Consider the following 21,455-nt stretch of genomic DNA (forward strand, 5'->3'; position numbering starts at 1 on the left):
CTATGGTGGCGTCCCAGTTTGCACGGGAGGATAGTTTTATGTTTTCCTTAGTTATTTAAATAGTTTTGTACATGGATTCTGTTTAATTTGGAATTCGAGTTCTAGTCGTGTCTGGTTGTAACTCCTTGAGCAAGGTATAAATGTAGACCCTAGGGCCTTGTAATCGAGATATCTATCAATCAATCAATCAAGCACAAGCTTTTACTCATATTCCAGCATCTACTTTTTCGACGACTTTGTCATATTTTCCTTTTTATTATGAGTTCTTAGGAGTTCATCGACTTAAGCTCGGCGTATTCTCAAGTTCCGTGTGAATACCTCTTGGCCGTGGCATCCGGGCGCATCGCTGTTGTCGGGACCAAAGTATTCGAGTTATCACCTTTACCGATAGTAAGGTCAAATCGGCTGGCACGCCTTAACGTTTAAATCGGGCATTAGCCCTCTGTGTTTGCAGATCCAGCTTTTGCATCAACACTTAGGTTAAAATGCCCTCCTAAATCAAATTAGACATGGTGTCTAGGTTGATTTTTGAGCCGATAGTATGCTATAATAGATATTGGATATTTTGTTGGACTAACCCCTGTAGGAAAACTTTCAATATCGACCTGGGAAGTCTTGAGATAAACTCACATTGGAGACAAAGAGAGAGACATATAAAGTTTAACAATTTACACAAGGAAGGCATAGCTCACAAGAGATGATCCATGGAGGGTGCCACAAACACGATGCATAACCTCTAAGAAAGGAAAGCTTCCGCAAGGTGATCCTGTACTATCATTCTTCAAGTAAGGTAACATCTTAAGGTACTTGACTATCACTTTTATAAGTTTCTCCTTGGTTCTAACGTTCACATGAATAAAAGAGACAAACATGTATGATTTACAACTCTAGATTAACCAACCCAATCGATTCAACATGTTTAGTCCTTCCCCCTTTGTGATCCCATACTCCTAATATGAGCTAAAATGTTGCACACGCAATCTTTGGAAGATATATAAAAAAAGATAAGTATAGATAGATTATCTTTCCATTAGGTTGAGCAATCTGATCTAACAAATGTTTTAAATGCTATACTCATGATCTTATTATCCATCAACTTTGTCTTGCTCACTATGCTTGAGGTTAGAGAAGAACAAATACACTTTTGGTTCTATTGGTGTTTTCCACCAACAGGGCCCATGCACTTGATCTCTGCCTTGTCTCCATGGGCAGGTACACTTTGAGCAAAATATGAAGGAGTTTTACAACTCCTAGACTCCACCAAGTGAAGAACCTGGATCTACGAGCACAAACACACTGGAGATGCTAGACACTCAGGCAATCACTGCTGTGAGATGCTTGAGGACATAAACTACATCATCATCAACAACAACAACAACAACTACTACTACTACTACTACTACTACCGTCCTCAACAAAATCAAGGTTGGAATCAACAGAGGCCTAACTACTCAGGACGCCCCGTCATCTCGATCTCCATCGGCATGGTGGACTTCCCAGAAGCAATCTACGACTTTGGCTCCAGCGTCAACATTATGCCTAGGGGAATATTGAAGAACCTCTACGTCCAAGTTGGTACCTTGTACGCCCCAGCAGACTTCTTGGTAATAGAGACTGGTACTGATGAGAGGGCACCCATCATCCGAGGGAGGCCATTCCTGAACACCTCAGGAGCGGACATCTATGCTAGTGCTGCCAAGATCAGTTTCTACATCAAGGGGAGGAAGGAGACGTTTTCCTTCAAGAACAAGACTACACAAATCTCAGAGCAATCCCGACATGAACCAAGGAAGAGGACCAACAGGAGGAACAGGAACAAGCAAGTGTGGACCGAGTCAGCTAAGATGGTCACTGCAGTTCAAGAAGGTCAAGATCGTCGACCCAAGTCATTGTTCTTGACCAAGAAGGACGACCCAGTTCTAGATGGCAGATCAGACATTCTGAAAGGTGGAAGGTTATTGACATGGGAGAAGACGAGTACGATCCACCCATCATCCTTGGGAGACCGTTCCTCAGCACCGTTAAAGCAATCATCTATATTGAAACCGGAGAAGTCCACATGCGCTCCCCCTTTGAGAAGGTACGCCGCTATTTTGCTGACCCTAACTATATAGTTGAAGACTCTAAGCAGGTCAGGACAAGAAGAAGACGACGCAACCGCAACCAGAGGAGGCAAATCATCAAGGACGGATGGGTAGACTATGAAGGAGAAGTTGTAAGGTCTGAAGACATACAACATGAAGAGAACTATCCTGAGGAGACCGTAGCACCGAGTCAGGTGTGGATAGAGAAGATAGTTATACATGAAGACCAGGCGCCGCCGGAACCACTTACTATGTCATCCAGCGAATCTCAAGACGACTGAGAAAACGGAGAGTCCCGTTCGGAGGACTTAAAAACACCGAACGTCTTGCCAAGAGGTAAACTTGGTAGTTATCCTTTTCCTTTCAATTATTTTAAAATAGTTTGCTTAGTTAATCAGGTTCATATCATCTTGAAAAGAAAATAAAAATGTTAAAAAATAGTAAGCCCCATGTGAAGTATGCTCATGGCATAAAACCCATAAGTATATTCACTATGGTGGCATAAAAATAAAATAAATATATTCCTATCTTTTAAAAATGAAAATATCAAAATAAATTTATGATCCTACCGAAGAGAGTAATAATTATTAGAGGAGGCTCGGCATGATAAAGGCTACATATTTATGCTAACACTTAACTAGTTCCACAAAGCTTTGTTGTCTATTTGAGCTCCACAGAATTCAATTATCAAAGAAGACTAGCAGACGGAGGACATACTAATCTCTATCAGGGTGCTGCCGACACTCAAATATACCTCCGTCACCTGCTAGCTACATCAGAGGAAATTACGTCAAAATCCAGCTTGGGGGAGAGCACTCCCATTTATCCAGCTAAGTTTTCTACTCATGTTTATACTTTACTCAAATAATAAAAAGATGCATAATCATAAAAACCCAAATAAAGATTTTGTGCTTATATATATATATATATCTTTTCTTAGTTTGCTAATTAAATAAATAAATAAAGTTTGCTATGAACCCTCGTGATAAGCTCTCACATGGAAATGATAAATAGTTGCTCTACCATGACTAGTTCTCAAAATTAAAATCTCTCTCAAGTTTAGGCATGACTGTTATGAATTAAGATTTGCTCTAAACCTGAACTTGTGGGAAGAGTACTTGATCTAAAGTCTAAGTCGTTAACGGATACGATATGGGAAGGTTGAGTTGATGTTTATCTGTTCCTAGAGATGCTAGAATTCTGGAGAATTTTATCTTTGAAAATCTTTAAAATGTTACATGATGAGTTCCTGCATGATGAGAGCTTAAAATCCTACCACAACCATATATACATGCTTATTAGACTATGAACCATACAACCTGAACTTGTGGGAAGAGTACTTGATCTAAAATCTAAGTCGTTAACGGATATGATATGGGAAGGTTGAGTTGCTGTTTATTTGTTCTTAGAGATGCTAGAATTCTGGAGAATTTTAGCTTTGAAAATCATTAAAATGTTACATGATGAGTTCCTGTATGATGAGAGTTTGAAATCCCACCACAGCCATATATACATGCTTATTAGACTATGAACCATACATTTACTTTTTACTCCTTATGAGCATTGAGTGTGGTCAAGCTGTGTAGACCCTTAGGAGCTTGTCATGTGGTTAAAATCAAGATTCACTTGCACGTTCACTCATACATGCTGCTTCTACTCCGGAAGTACACATCCACATATATCGACCCATTTCCATCTCGAAAACCACCGAAAAATATTCTACTCCTAATCAGGGACAGAATAGCCAAAAACATTCTCCTATTTCTGTTTTCCCGTGTGAAATAAATGCTCAAGTTATTTTGGTTACTACCACTTGCTACATTATTTCAAGAGATGAGTGCTCTAAAAACAAGAGAGATACGAGGAAATAAAAAGGGGCAAGTGCCCAGAACCTCGAAAGAAAAGAAAAAGTGAGACGAGAGGTAAAAATGGACAAGTGTCCGACAGTAGAATTAGGGGTACAAGATACCCACCTGAGAGAAAAGAAAAAGAAAATATAGAGCATCTTATTCTCCTCAAAAAGTATTAAAAGAGCAAGAAAGGTATGTATCCCCTCAAAAGAGCAAAAGCAGAATTAGACTTTCACTATTATTTTCACCATTATCACCATTCATTTGCCACACATGCACATCTTGATTTGACTTATTGACTTGCTCTTCTGGATCCATGGTTTGACTATGCAATAAATGTCTTGTAAGTATGTATTAGCTGTCTCCCACCTATGAGCTCCAGATATCAATACCTTATTAGAGTAGGGTGAGAGAGAAGGCAATGCCAGTATGCCTCATACCAAAAATACCACATACTTGGAGAGAAGGCATACACGAGTACTGCCTTGGTAAGGATCCAGAAATACCACAAAAGAGACAATAGAGAGAGTCATACAAGGAATCTCTGAGTTTTATTTGAAAATCTGCAAAAACTCTAGAGCTATAGTTAATCGAAGAACAAGAGACATGGCGCTTGATTAGACCGTTCTATCTTTTAACTGCTCAAGACACAAGTGACAGTTGCAAGCCCCATGGTGGAAGGTAAAATGAGTAAATTTAAATCTTAACAGTTTACCCTAACCCAGAGATGAGATCTTGTTTGAACGCATGTGTACCTTTAAGGCATGAAACCACTGCAGAAACTCTTGAGTCCATCTTTGCTCACGGACGAGCAAAGGTTAAGCTTGGGGGAGCTTGTTGACGGTCCTTAATGCTCACATTTAACCGTTAACTAATCATGGAAAAGGATCCAAATGCAACCAACACCCAGACTTAGGGTTTTATCTGACAGAATTCCATGAGTTTTGGTGTTTGTCTATTTCTGCAGGGGGTTATCAGGAAATACGGAAGAAAGGCCCACACGTCGGGTTTACATAGAGATATTAACGTACCGCGCAATTTTCTATCATCTAGAAGACGCTAGAAGCCACGGGAATGAACGGGAAGCCGAGAGGGCTCAGGGATAGGGCGCCCGCCCACCTTCAGTGTCCAATTCGGACCCGTTTCACGGATCACGCTCCACCGACCTAAAGGATCAAGGAAAACCGTGCGATTAATGTCGCTTTGATCCGACGGCCCAGATTCATTTGAAAAGACTATATAAGCAAGCCCCCTGGCCCCTGGAGATCATACCTCTTCTACAGAATCAAAGCTAGGATTTCAATTCTTCATCCAAGTAGAGAGGATCCCTCTAGTTCATCTAGTTCTAGTTCTAGTTCATTAAGTTCTAGTTCCTCTAGTTCTAGTTCTAGTTCGTTCTAGTTGTAATATAGAAAATAGGGAGAGAGAAGAGGAGAGCAGAGGATGAGGAGCCGGATCTGTCGGATCTTCCTCAACATTGTACTTTTGTAGCAACTGGTTCGTTCTTCATCGTTCTCCAAGTTCTTCAATTCATAATTCCTGAGTTCTTTAATTACTTTTATTTACATTCAAGTCTTTTATTGGATTCCCGCTTGCATCAAGTGCTCTAGTCTTTATAACGCTAGAGTAGTAATTAATAGATTAGACATAGTGTTTAGTCTTGCAATTACCTGGAATTGCACCCAATCCTGCGGATTGTTGTGGTAGACCTAGGGTAGTGACAGCCCTAACGGTCGACGTATTCCACCTCGTTCGGATCGGTGTTTGTAGGACCGTAGTCAGAGCTTCCTAGCCCCCTTCTCATCTTTTTCTGTGGTTAGTGTTTTGATGTCCCGAAATATATAATCTTTGAAGTAATTCTTGATTCTTAGATCAACTAGAGAACTCTCACGAAACTTCCTCTCTTCCCACCAAAAATAATTATATAGTTATCCTTGGGCGATCTTGAATCTTAATTAGTACACTCACGTTCCCTGTGGAAAATTGATAATCTGGAATACTCCCGGGTGAAAGCTACATCGGTATCCGTGCACTTGCGGATTTTCTGTTTGCGTTTAAAATACCCAACAGAACATCTGTGTTCGATTTGGTACCTTGTACACCCCAGGAGACTTCGTGGTGATAGAGACCGGTAATGATGAGAGGGCACCCATCATCTTAGGGAGGCCATTCTTAAACATCTTGGGAGCTGTCATCTATGCTAGTGCTGCCAAGATCAGTTTCTACATCAAATGGAGGAAGGAGACGTCTTCCTTCAAGAACAAGACTACACAAATCCCAGAACAATCTCGATATGAACCAAGGAAAAGGACCAACAGGAGGAATAGGAACAAGCAAGTGTGGACCGAGTCAACTAAGATGGTCACTGCAGTTCATGAAGGACAAGATCATTGACTTAAGTCACCATTTCTGACCAAGAAGGACGACCCAGGAATGCCAAGCATCTATTGCTCCATAAATGGATACAACTTCTACAAGACGTTTTGCGACACCGGATCGGGCGTCAACATAATGGTCGTAGTCACCTATCGGCTCTTGTTCAGAACCATGCTCCTAAAACCAACATACATTCAGCTCCAGATGGCAGATCAGACATTTCGAGAGGTTAAAGGTATAGTAACTGATGTCCCTATCAAAATAGACGATCATTTTGTCTACACAGACTTTCAGGTTATTGACATGGGAGAAGACGTATACGATCCACCCGTCATCCTTGGAAGACCGTTCCTCAGCACCGTTAAAGCAATCATCTATATTGGAACTGGAGAAGTCCATATGCACTTCCCCTCAGAGAAGGTACGCCGCTATTTTACTGACCCTAACTATATCATTGAAGACTCTAAGCAGGTCTGGACAAGAAGAAGACGACGCAACCGCAACTAGAAGAGGCAAATCATCAAGGACGGATGGGCAGACTATGAAGGAGAAGTCGTAAGGTCTGAAGACATACAGCTTGAACAAGATTATCCTGAGAAGACCGTAGCACCGAGTCAGGTGTGGAAAGAGAAGATAACTATACATGAAGAGGAGGCGCCGCTGGAAGCACCAACTGCGCTACCAAACGAACCCCAGGACAACTGAGAAAACGGAAAGTCCCGTTCGGAGGACTTAAAAACACCGAACGTCTTGCCAAGAGGTAAACTTGGTAGTTATCCTTTTTCATTTCAAATATTTAAAATAGTTTACTTAGTTAATTATGTTCATACTATCCTAAAAATAAAATAAAATGTTAAAAGAATAGTAAGCCCCATGTGAGAATACGAGTGGCATAAAACCCATAAGTACATTCACTGTGGTGGCATAAAAATAAAATAAATATTTCTTTTTTGCTTTATAAAACGAAAATATAAAAATAGAGAGTAACATTTATTGAGGAGGCTCAACATGATAAAGGCTAGATATTTATGCTAACACCTAATCAGTTCCACAAAGCTTTGTTGTCCATTTGAGCTCCACAGAATTCAAGAATCAAGAAGACTAGGAGACGGAGGAGAAATCGCTGTCAGATACTGTCGACTTTCAAATACACCTCTGCCACCTGCTAGCTACATCAGAAGAAATTACGTCAAAAATCAGCTTGGGGGAGAGCACCCCCATTTATCTCGCTAAGTATTTCTATCTATCTTTATACTTATACTATGTTAAAATATAAATATATATAACTATAAAAAAACCAAATAAAGATTTTGTGCTTATATATATATATATATATATTGCTTAGTATGCTTAATAAATAAATCAAGCGGCTATGCTAAACTGAATCTTAATAATAAAACTCTAGCATAGATATGATAAATAGTTGCTCTGCCTAATTTTCAAATTTGAGTTATCTATCAAGTTTAGGCATAACTATTATAATTTAAAGCTTACTCTAAACCTGAACTTATGGGAAGAGAACTTGATCTAAAGTCTAAGTTGTTAACGGATACGATATGGGAAGGTTGAGCTGCTGTTTATCTATTCCTAGAGATGCTAAACTTCTGGAGAATTTTATCTTTGAAAATCTTTAAAATATTGCATGATGAGTTCCTGTATGATGAGAGTTTAAATTCCTACCACAGCCATATATACATGCTTGCTAGACTTTGAGCCACACATTTATTTTTTTAATGCTTATGAGAATTGAGTATGGTCAAGCTGTGTAGACCCTTAGGAGCTTGTCATGTGGTTAAATCAAGATTTACTTGCACGTTCACTCACACATGCTGCTTCTACTCCGAAAGTACGCATCCACATATATCCACCCATTTCCATCTCCAGAACTACCCAAAAATATTCTACTCCTAATCCGGGAGAGACTAGCCAAAAACATTTCTGTATTTCCCCTGTAAAATAAATGCTCGAGTTATCTTGATTACTACCACTTGCTATTTTATTTCAGAAGATGAGTGCTCTAAAAAAAAGAGAAAAAAAAGATACGTGAAAATAAAAAGGGGAAATCATGGGACCTTTTTCCCCTTGTTTGGATCTTGTTTACATTGTTTTCAAGCTCACTGTCGTGTTTTTGCTTCCCCAGTTCATCCCCACTCGATGCTGGCCTGCTAGGAGCTTCCTAGGCAGCCATGAGCGCCTCACCGTACCCGTGGTAAACCCCGCTCCATCCTCATACCTTCAATTTGACCTCTTGTGCACTGGAACACTGAATCGGTGAGCTCCAAAGAGCACAACCATGGCGGTGCCATGGGGCCATCGTCTCGGTGTGCTCCCCGCCTTCCCCTTTTTGCTCTATCAAAATCGTTGTATCGTGCTCGTCATCCCTATATCCTCCATTCTGTCTAGAATGGCCAGGAACCTGACGTCAGCGAGTCACCGTTAAGCTCAGCTTGTTGATGTTGATGGTGTCGACTCGATCACACTTTGTACTAGGGGCATTCTCCCCTTTCTTCCTGAGCTATCTGATCTTTTCCAAACGGCTCAGATTAGATACCCCTTTAGGGTTATGTAACCGGTCCACGGTGGACCGTGGACTCAGTCCGCAGTGGTCGTGTCAGCGTGTCGACATGTGTAGTGGTGGACCATGCCAGCCCCTGCCTACCATATGGCCACCCAGTCAGCCAGCGACGTGGTCAACCACGACCCGCCAAGTGCATTTTGCATTGTAGCCCCTTGGTTTCCTAAGAATCAATCCGCCATCCAACTTAGTTCAAAAGTATTTCTTTTTAATCCTATTTTCTTATGTTTAGCCCTTGTACTTTTGAATAATAGTACGCACTGTCCTAAGCACATTAAAACTTTGTTTTAAATTGTTTAAATTCAAATTTTGATTTCAGTTTATTCATAGAATTGCCATTCAATTTGTTTTATGCGTAACTTTTACATTTTAACTCTGATTAGGGTGATTCTTTTGCTCTTGTGCTCGTAGCAAAGCGTAGAGTAGATTTATAAACTTTTTAGTCATTGTTTTTACTGCTTGGTGTACTACTCCAATAGAACTCTATTTGTATGCATGTGATTACTGGATTGGATGCTTGATTGGTGTTTTGCATCACGTAAAGAAGGAGATCAGGTTGAGGATGCTGAGGAGCAGGTTGCTGATCAGTACCCGGAGGGACCTTTTGAGGAAGGCAAGTGTACTTATGAACAATGTTTAAATCATTAATATGCATGTGTCTAATCTGAAATGCCCATAAGGACTTTACATAGATGATACTTGGACAACATATCCTTGTTTCCTATGGGTTGGTATGCATGATGGATAGTTGCTGCTAAGCAAAACCCAAAACCAATAAATTAACTTGGATAATGATATATGCGACATAATAAAATGGTGCTTTTAGCAACATGATCCAGGGGGCTAGAGCATGGGTTTTAGTGCTCTAGATTCCTCTCCATAAGGACACATTCCTAAAGCAGCCACCTAGGAGGTTTCGTACAACCCTGAGAATTAAATGGCTCTAACCTTAATCATATAGCTAGTATGTCCCTAGCGAATTAGTGGTTACTGAAAGTCGCAAGAGGGGGGTGCCTCATGGTGTATAGTTTTCTCTCTTACCTTGGTGTGTATAGTGTCGCGACCACATGTGCCTCTTGGAGGAGGTCACCTATGCACACTTGCCATTGAAACCTAGCAGATACTAATTCACTAGGGTGACAAGTGAAAGGTTAAGTAGTAAAACCCTATCACACTTCCTTGGTAGAAGTGGTGTGGGCCATGCAAACCCCGACGTATGAGAATCACGGCTTGGTGGGTAAAGTTGTACAATTTTTGCAGAAATAATCAACCTACTATAGTAGCCTAGCTCACGGTTACGAGTAGCCTGGATCCTTCATGTTTAGTGGTTACTATGGATGGTTTGGGATGACTAAATTTTGATGTAATAATACATAATATGGGGTAGACTGATAATTAAAGTAATGACATAGGACTCATATAATATGACTAAATAAAATTGGCTAACCGCAGTCAAACCATGTCGAGCCTTTAAGCCTTCATAGATCCCTTTGTTATACTTGCTAAGCATGGTGTGCTTACACTTGTTTTACATTAAATTAAAATCCTGAATGGGTAACAAATTTCTTTTATGAGGAGTTCACTAAAGATGTCCAGGACTACTAGTTTGGAGTTCACTAGTTAGAGCCCCTATGGCAACAAGGGCTTAGCTTTCCGCTTTTTGTAATAATGTTCCCAATGTGCAAGACTATGTGTTGTTACTGTGATGGTTTATGCGATGTAATAAAGTACTTTACTTTGATATATCTACAATTTGAGATAATATGTTTATTTGGACATCCTGGGTGCACATTTTTGAGTTCTTGATTTTGTTTATCAAAATTGGGTGTGATAACAAATAGCACAAATAGATTAGTAATGTTGAATACAAGAGAGAAGTACAGGGTTGTACCAATCCTCCACGCAACTAGATCCGGAATCCAAGTGTTGCTTGCCTCCTCTAGTTCCTATTCTTATGTTCTAGCTATGCCCTAGTTGGTGGAGCTCTAGGTTGTCCTTTCAAGGGACACCTTTGAACTTAACCATGGTGGATTCATGGATATGAGATTGATTGCTCAGGGGGCCTACCTCCCCTTATATACCTCAGTGGTGTAACACCCTAAAATTGTTTCCTTGGAAACAGAGCTAAAATGATTTAATTTGGTATTTTTTGTGCTCATGAAAATATAGGAAAATAATAATTCTCATTAAATTAAAATCTATTCTAAGGACTTAGCAACTTGTTTGTTCATTCATGCTGGAGAATTCATTTTATTGTGCTGAGTGATTTGACCAAAGTTCAAAAATATTTCCAATAGATTTTAAATGGATTTGAAAATTTCTTGAAAGAAAAGAATTTAAAGAAAAGAAAAAAGAAATTGAAATCTCTCCCTCTCTCTATTTTGGCCCGAAGGCCCCGAAACCCTCTTTCTCCCCTTTCGGCCCAGAACCAGCAGGGAGCCCACGCCATCTCTCCCTCCCTGGGACCCAAGTTCCCCCTCTCCCTGGATTTGGCCCAGCTGAGCCCGCAGCGCCAGGCCTCCCACCAGCTCTCGCCCTGGTGGCCCAGCAGCAGCAGCTTGGCCCGCCAGCGCGCGCTGCCCTTCCCTCCCCCTCTCTTCTATCAATGGCAAGCCAGCCCCACATGGCAGCGACCCCAGCTTTCTTCTTCCCAGCGCCAAGTCTGACCGGGACTCTTCTAGGAGGCAACTGATCTCGAGAACTTAGGGATTGCCCCCGCCCTTGCCCAACCGAGCACTTTTATAAGCCCTCTGGCACTGCCGCGCCCTGCCTCGTCTCTGTGTTTGGATCTCGCCGAAAAGCTTACGAAGCCGCTGCAGTGGAGCACTCGATTCGCTACCGTGTCAGCGAATTGAAGTAGGGTACGAGCTCAACAACGCTCCTACGAGGTTGCCAAGCCCTCTCCGTCTTTCTCTTGTGCTCTCGTCTGCTCGCTGACCCACGCCGGACTACGCAGGACGCTGAGCTCCGCCCGAACGTGTCACACGCTTCCCCGAGGTCTCCCCGAGCTGCGATAACCCCCAAGGTGAGTTCACGTTGGTCCCCTCTTGCTTCCCATGCACTTGGATTGAAGTTTTGAGCACTGTAGCGTGATTTCCCATGAACTTCAGTGTGTTTGGCCCCCTCCGGCCATGGCGTCGCCGCACTGTGTCTATTCCAGCTGGCGCCAATCTTTCCCCCTTCTCCCAGATCGGATCACGGTCGTTCGCTTTTAATTCGACGGCCAACTGTGGCCGATACCCTTTCGGCCGGCATATTGTTAAGAAGTCCCTGAACTCTTTTATAATAGAACCCACCGTCCTTTGTGCATTCCCAGCTTTACGTTTTCTACTAGGTAATGTGCTCGTGCGTTGCTACGGGATAGTTAACAATTTATACTAAAAATACATGCATCGCACGATAAAATAATAATACTGTAGAAATTAAATTATCAACATTAAAATAATATTTAATCCAAAAACAAAGTTTATGTAATCAACATAGTTATGAAGAGTGCGGGGTCGCAGGCTCACAAACTCTAATTTTGTGATGCGACAAAGATAAAGTTTTACACTGATAGAAAGAAATCTTCGATATCCATTTTTTTCATACCCCAATCAATTTGATACCCATTTTTTTTATGCACCAATTAATCCACGAATAAATTCCGCCGCATCTCTATACCATCATGTACACAAGTTATATATGTAAATATTAATACTTGTCACATGAGTAATACTGCTTGTCTTAGAAAATCTCTCACAAAACCTTAAAATAAAGTAGGTTATCTTCACCATATAAACTTGTAGCTTTAGGTCTATTCCACGCAGACATATACCGTAGAATAAAATATAATTGTTTACATTACCATAGTAATTTTTTTTGCATAATAATTTAATCGATTAGAAAATAATTGTAACAGAACCGTCCAATTTATAAGAATTCAAGTGAATTAGCGACCACAAAGTAGTCAAGCCAATGGACTTGAACCCATATAAACCTGGTAGTCCGACAAAATCTCAAAAGACCTCGATTCAACCAACATACAACCAAGATCGTACATGATCAAGCAACGCCATCACAGATTACATACATTCATCACAGAACATAGTTTTACATCACATCGGAGTTTAAACAAAGTTATTACGAACCAGTTTAGTAGCGGAAGCAAAGTAGTTTTGAAACATCATACACACACATGCCAGTCCCATAGTCATCCCAACAAAAGCATAACTGAAGATAAGAAAGTTGATCATGCCCATGATCTATTCATCGTCCGCAGCCGGATGATGACAGTTAGCACAGTAGCCGTGGTAAACGACATCATCTGCAACAAGGGTAAATAAAACCCTGAGTACGAGAATGTACTCAGCTAGACTTACCCGTCATAAACCAGAAATAAAGTGACACCAAGAAGTATGCAAGGCTGATCTTTGTGGACTGATTTGACTCACTTTTTTGCATAAAAAGCTTTAGTTGTAAGTGACTTACTTTTAACATTTCAGTAGTAGGTTTATTACTTAACAATAACCCACTAGATTAGCACCTGTTCTAAGCATACACTTGAGTATTTAAGCATCACAATAATAACTATATGCGGATTACCACATAGCTATCAACATTCTCATCATAACCATTAAGTTTATTTAGTGAGTTCTATGTGCGACTGCCCGAGTCAAGTTCTCACTATTCGGGAGAGACCGCGATTCGAATCGATTCCTATCCAGCTGGAGGGGTATTCCTAGCACTCACCCAAGCATACTTCATGAGGGCAGCTCGGATCACCTTTAGCACAACTCTGGACCAAGTCTCGGGTCCATACAGCGCCACACCCCAGGGACCGCCAATCTGCCAGGGTCAGGACTCTAACCTGACACCTCGGTCTTACGCCATTGACTCCCCGCACATCCTTGCTACCAACTGGAGTGCGCACTTAAACCGAACAGGGTATCCGGCCAGAGATGCACTCGTAGGCTTCGCGGTCGGAACGACTTATCCGGCCAGCTAAGTGTTAGGCATGTGTTCAACATGACACGAGGACGTTACAGCGAATCAGTCCTTAATCGACACAGACGGGGATAGATTCACACCCAAGACCTCCATGCCTTGTTGCTGCACTATCGTCATCCCGCCCGGTCTCAAGTTCATTATTAGCACATGGTTAATTCCACGATAGCAAATATAGCCAACCGTGATCAGCATCCACCTAACTCTCGCAGGTGACCGGAAATCACCCAGCTTCTACCGAGCTAAGCATGGCTAAGCATTATTTCGATCCTGGACCTACTTAGGTGAGGTATGAGGTGGACAAGGTAGTCATTATGCAGCAAGGGTGTCATATCAACGTCTAACACTTAGTGCAACAATACATAAACATAGTCAATTGATAGCTGGACATGATATCAAAAATAGTAGGAGGCTTATAATGCTCCGGGGCTTGCCTTCAATGTAAGTAGAGGGGCGGTGGTCAGGGCACTCCGGCAGATCCTCCTCCTCAGCTCCTCGAGGTGGCGCCTCTTGCTGTTCCTCCGGCTCGGGCAATTCGTACTCCAGTACCGTCACTCCCTTGGGTACACCTATGTATGCATGACAAGGTGATAAATATAGGGAATGCACATAACATGCAATATGTCATGATGCTGAGCCAAGGAATACACAACAAAGTATAAACATGGACATAAACTCCTAAAATTAAGCGAATCATAGAATAACAAGTAAGTGCATACTTCTTCTCTGGTAGAGAGGCTAACTAGACAAGTTAATCAACCTTAGCTACTCCTACTCAGTCACTGGTTTCATAGACAGACCAACTTGTCACAAGTTTCAGCTATAACTTAAGCATCAGTTGGCCAAACTAAGCAAATAGATACTTTGGAAAGCTTAGTAAATTGTCTACAATTCACTTTTAGACATCCCAGAATGATTCCCAACCGAAATATGCTAAAACATACAAACTTGGCTGGCTGTCCTAGAAAATCTAGAGAGCAAGCACTTTGCAGCAGCTACTTGTAACATTCATAACTGTTAAACTACTCAACCAAATGTCATGAAACTTGGACACGAAGTACATAAGCAAGTTAGCTACAAGTTTGTTGTAGACAAGTTTCCCAGAAAACATCATCTTCAATTAGTTCTTAAGCAATTGCTATCAGCTACACAGAATTGCTCTAGGAAAGGCATAAATAGCAAAAATAATATTTTGCACATATCAAGAATGTATCAAAGGGTCAATCCAAATGCACCAGTAGATAGAACATGTCTAAGAAACACTAGAAAACATCATGGCAAGGTCTAAACTCATTTCTATCATCACCTTATCCATTTATTTAATTATTAAGGTGATTTACTGAACATGCATCCCAAGTGCTCCAATAATTCTAAGAAAATTACAGCAAGCTACTTATGCTAACACAAGGTTACTGTGAGATACAAAAATAACAAGCTAGCAAAGACATGCAAGGCATAAATGTGAAACCCTACCAAAAAGTGTCAAACAACAGATTTCAGATTTTTCCTAGCTTTGTTTACACATGAGTACAACACTCAGCAAGTTTCACCACACAAGGAGTTATAACTTATTTACTAAAATTACCACAAGAAAATCCTATTTAAACAAGAAACATTTATAACTTCACAATCAGTCCTCCAAAAATAATGATAAATTTATCAGAGTCTATTCATGTCATAAGTAACCATACCCTAAATTTGCATGGCCATCAGATCAACAGATCTCAAGATATAATTACCTCCTATATAATCAAGATTAAATCATATCTATTTATTTCTGCAAAAACATGGCATGTTTCATATTTTTAATAAAAACTAGATTACCACCAAAACCTAGCAAAATTGGAACCATGTCATTTGGATCTATAAAACTCGGGATATGAATTTTTCAAAACACCACAGAACCTACTATACAATGAACCGGAGTGTGAGAGGGAGAGACTGACAGGTGGGATCCACTGACACACGGGACCCACGCGACAGAGGGACAGAGACAGGGGAGAAGCTCGTCCCCGGCAGAACTCGACGACGGCGAGGTCTCCGATGGATCCAAGGGCATCTACGTGTTCCTCTCCTCAAGGCGACTCCGTTGACCTACTTCACTCGCGCTCTACTGGACCCTATGGTGCTCGCCGTCGTGAATGGCAGAGCGACGGTGCTGCGCGGTGTTACGCCGGCGAATCTAGGCAACGGCGACGCGGTAGAGCTTGCTGACAAGCAATAGCGACTCAAGACGAAGCTATAGGAAGAAGAATCACGGCCGGAGGTGAACCAGAGAGGTCTGGCCACGTTGTCGGTGATCTCTGTGAACTCCGGCGAGGTGGAGCTCGCGACGGAGTTGGCAATGCGACCTCACCGGTGCTCGGCTAAGGAAAAGGAGTGGACGTCGAGGTAGAGGACATCGAGGCGGAGCTCTAGGCGGACTGGCTCGGCCAGAGACGCGGTGGAGCGGCCGGGAGAGCTCGCCGAAGTGCGGCGGAGCTCCCCTAGGCGATGGCAGAGCGAAATGGGAGGCTCTGGAGGCGTGAATGGCGCGTCTGAGGCATCCACTCGGTGCGTGGCGTCTTGTCGACGGCGTACGGCCGACACCTGGCCGGACACGCGGCGGCGGATGGCGACTGTCCAGACTGAAACGTTTTCTGAATCGCCCGATCCCGACGACTAAAACTCCAACTTCGTCGATGTTTTACTCTCAGCTCACTCGGTGGTTTTGGTTCAAATTTGTTCCTTGGGTTAGAGCTACATGATATCTACAGGTTTGCTAACAAGATCAAAGTCTAACTCGGCCTGGATTTCAAACTACAAGGCTCCCAATAACCCTATGTCGAATCTGCCGATTCCCACACTTAGCCAAATTCGGCTAAGTGTAGAAACAGCACTGTTTTCAGGCTTGTGGGCCACTTTTGGTCAGGTTCCATGCATTTTCATAAAACGTCATCAACATAACTTTTGTAGCTTATAACATTTACTACAACTTTGTTTCAGGTGTCATTTACATGCAAGGTTTCTAACATCAGTTTTATAAAACATCTTTGAAAGGAGGTCTAGGGGGACAATTAGGTCAACCTAGGGCTAATCATGACCTAGAGGCATCTTTGGCCAAAACCTCCAACATGAACTTTGTTCAAAATGTTGTTCTAAACTTGATTAAAGTATTTTGGAAGACAATGCACACTTGTATGCCTTAGTCACCCATTACAATCAACCATAGCAAGTCATATAGCAATTCAATCACATAGTATATGTAGCAAATGGCATGTGATCATGGTATGATGCTCAAGAGTGATCATGATGATGCTTATGTTGATGCAAAGCTCATGGTTAACATGCAAGCTAACACTAGGAGTGTTACAATAATCATTACCCGACACTTCAAGGATTACGAGTAATGTTCTTTCAGACATGCAATAGCTTTGTTGTGTATGCCTTCTTTGTCGAAAACCAACATATAATTGTTGACACTAGCTAACACCACTTAGATACTAGGTTGTCATCCCTAGCATGGCGCCAGAGTGTACAAAGGTATTTATAAATGTAAAGGGCTCTCTAGAAAATAATCTATTCTATCCGCAAGCGCACAGATAAAACATCTCATTGTAGCATTTCACCAGGAGAAGTATTCTAGGTATCGTTATTTATAATTTTGCTCAAGGGATCTCAAGAAGATGGAATTAAATCAAGGGGGCAAAATCTATCAAGGCATAGACTAGAGATAAACTTGCAAGAACATGATTACTAATAAGAAACTCGTCACACAGTCACTTACTTTAGCAGGGGGTAAACCATAAAGATAATGATAATGAAATATTAAGTTCATGGGATAAAGAGCACAGCGATTAGAAAATAGACTACTCTTCATATATGTAGGTGATGTCGGATTAGCTAGAGAATGGATTCTAAGTTATCTACTAACTACTAAGTCATAATCTACTCTAGTTATCTACAAGATCATATATAGCATAAAAGACTCTTCATTCATGTGTAAGGAACATTGATAAAGTAAATCAGAGCATCGCATGACTTACTCCACAATACCGGTTCTGCCTGTCCTATCAACGGAGGGTGGACTATATAAGAATCAACGAAGCTGTCACTATCGCGAACTACCACATGACTCGGCCAATAGGATACATTTGCAGATAAATAACATCTAAGCACCACGCTCACATGTGATCTATCACCTAACTCCCTCGCGTGAAGAGCTAAGCGCTTTGCAAACTTATACATAAACTCATTATCAATTAGAACTATATCAAATATAGAACTAGAGCAAACTAAGAACATAATAATTAGAGACATAATGCAATTAGAACAATAGAATTAGAGAAAGATATGAATAATACCAATCTTTATTACCGAAGATCCGAATCCAGAGCGTAGTGCTCTACTTCTCTAATTGCTATCTAATCAACCTCTAAACTTGAAGGATTAGGGAGTAGCTAATTCTAATTCTCTGTGGGAGAGAAGCTCTAAACCCTATCTTTGATGGCTACCTCTGAATAATGATTTCTCCTCTCCTCCTCCAGGGGCCAGGGGGTCTGGTTTTATAGTCCCCTCAAGTGAACGTGAGCCATTGGATCAAACCGACATAGATTGTATGGTTTAGATTGATCCTTTAGGTCGGTGGAGTCTTGCCCCGAAGCAGAGTCCTGTTTGGCCTCCAACCCTGGGCGGGCGCCCAAGGGGGGTGGGCAGGCGCCCTGCCCCCGAGCCCGAATCGCGTCCCGTTCGTTCCCGTGGCCTCTGGATCCTTCTAGATTGAGGAAAATTGCGCGGCACGTAATTATCTCGTTGTAAACATGACATGTGGGCCTTCTCTCCACATTCTCTGATAAACCCCTGTAGAAATAGATAAACACCAAAGCTCGTGGAATTCTGTCAGATAAAACCCTAATTCTAGATGTTTGTTTCATATTGATCCTCTTTCATGTTTATTTGATTATTAATTTTAGTACTTAAGGACCGTCAACAAACTCCCCCAAGCTTACCCTTTGCTCGACCCTAAGCAAACAGCTAAACTCAGACGGATCAAGAGTTGCTTCGATGTTTTCTTTCCTGACAGGCACACATGCTTTTACATAAAAATTCTTCCAGATTAAAGTGAAGTGTTATGAAGTTTAGTACCTGCACTTAAGTCTTAAGTAATTGAAAGACAAAATAGTTAAGTCAAGCACTATCCCTCCTGTTTATACTTCACCTTTGTTCTAGAGTTTTTCATAAGTTTTCAAAATAAAACTCAGAGTTCCCAGCAATGATTCTCTCAAGTCTCTCTATATGTGGTATTTGTGGTTCCTTACCATAATGTCACTTACCTATAGCTAATGGAATGTTTAAGTGGAGCTCATAGGAGTGAAAACAGCTCATACATATGTTGTCTAATCGAGCCATGGATCCAAAGGAACTCAGCATATAATTAAATCAAGATGTGCATGTGTGATGGAGTAAATGATAGTGATGATGAAAATGCATAAGTGATTATAAAACTTAATTCTCATTGCTCCTTATATTGCTATCTCTTCTCTTCTTTGATCTTCGCTTTGGGAGAACATGGGCTCTCTTTTTCTCTCTTTTTTTTTCAGGTGGGTAGTAGATACCCCTAATTCTACTGTCGGACACTTGTCCATTTTTACCTCTCAAGTGGGCATCTTTGTACCCCTAATTCTACTCCGGACACTTGTCCATTTTTACCTCTCGTCTCCCTCTTTTTCTTTCTTTTTCCGAGGTTCCGGGCACTTGCCCCTTTTTATTTCCTCATATATTTTTGCATAACCCATGCCTCTTCTGCATTGAATCTTTTTAGAGAGAGAATAACAATATTCGGGACAGTGAGTAATAATATTTTTTAGCAATTTTAATGATTGGCGATGAATGCTGTGGTAGATGTGTGCAAGTGAATATCTTAATTTAACCACATGAAAAGCTCCTAAGGGTCTACACAGCTTGATCAAACTCAATGTGAATATAGTAAAAGATGTTATAGCAAGTATGGCTGTGGTAGGTAATTTGTTATGCTAGGAACTCATCATGTGATTTGTAAGTTTTCAAAATAAATCTCCAGAACATAGTGTAGTAGGAACAAGATAAACAGTAGCTCAACTTTATATCATGCCTTTCTCTCACCTAGAATTTAGTTTTATGCTTCCCAAAGATAGTAATTTTTGTTTTAGTAATTCCTGGAAGAACTCTAATATAAAAGCTAGGTAGTTGTAAGTAAGCAAACAGAGCAACTGTTCATCATTTCCATCATGCATCTTTTTGTTTTTTTCTAGAGATTAAACTTAGCAGAAAAATAAAGAACACTTATCTACACACTCTTTTTATTTTGTTTTCATGTTTATAAAGTGCAGCAAGAAAATATTTATTTGGTTTTCTAAGTTTTTTCCTTTTAAGATAAATTAAATACTAAGACAGAGTAGAATAAATAAGAAGAGCAAATAAAAACTTACTTGATAAATTTGGAGGAACTCCCCCAAGCTGGATGTTGACGTCGGTCTTACCCGATGTTCCAGAACCGCATCATGGTTGTGATGTTGTCGTTCATTGTTGTTGTATCTTGTTTCAGCTCTTCTACTGCAGCAGCATGGTCCTGGTTCCATTTTTGTTGCTCTTCCAGGAGTCCTCCATGTTCTGCTTGCGTGTTCTGGATGTTGAGGAGGGTGTTGTCGGTACGAGTGAAGAAAGCACCGACCTCTTGATAGTAGTCATTCGTGAAGGCGTAGGAGGCGTCGGAGTATCGTTCTGCATCAAATTGGGGCGGAGGTCTGGATCCTGAAGCTCCATATGGATCAGTGGAGTACCTGCCCGTATGAAAAGGTGGGTTTGTCCACTGGTGATCTTGGCTCTCCGGCCATGTCTCCTCTGTTGGCTCTTGTGGTTGCGCATGACGAGCCCATGGGTCTCGAAGGACTCGTGGATTGTAATCGCAATAATGCAGGTGCGCTGCTTCTTCTGGTCCGGGATCAGCTCCATACCAAGTGCGTTCTCGGTGAGTGGTTATCCTTTCAGATGCCACTCGCTGTGGAGTTCTCTGGTTCACTGGTGTTGCTGCAATCTCAACCAAAAAGTTTTGCACAGCGTAGAGGCCAAGGTTCGGGTTAGGTAACCGAATCTTGCCTTTATCATCATACAGCATATACATTATATTCCCCTCTTTCTTTAACATCCGAGCTTGCCTAAATGTGTCATAGCCATGATAAATTCTTAATTCTTCTATGAAGTCCAATGATGAGTTTTCTAGTAAATGAAGATTAGAGGCTAGACGAGTGATAAGTGAAGTACATCCTACTGGTCCCTGAAGACTAGGTATACTAAGCCAATGAGAAACTAATAGTGTAACAGGTGAAGTGGGTACTTTATTAATAGTAGCATATAAAAGTTGTAAATCTCCTACTCTTACTTTCCTAATATCATCACGATAGAAAAGATTGTACCCAAGCCATTTGTGGAACATCCTTAGAGTGGGGTGTTCCATGTCACTGGTTTGGGCTTGACTATAAAAATTATCTCTAGATATTTCTCTCCAAAACTGGTGTCTCTCAAAGTTGGGTAAATCGGAGTCAATGTTCAGGATGCATCTTGAAGAGA

Source organism: Sorghum bicolor, chromosome 5 (genome assembly GCF_000003195.3).
Source record: "Sorghum bicolor cultivar BTx623 chromosome 5, Sorghum_bicolor_NCBIv3, whole genome shotgun sequence".
Taxonomy (NCBI): Eukaryota; Viridiplantae; Streptophyta; class Magnoliopsida; order Poales; family Poaceae; genus Sorghum; species Sorghum bicolor.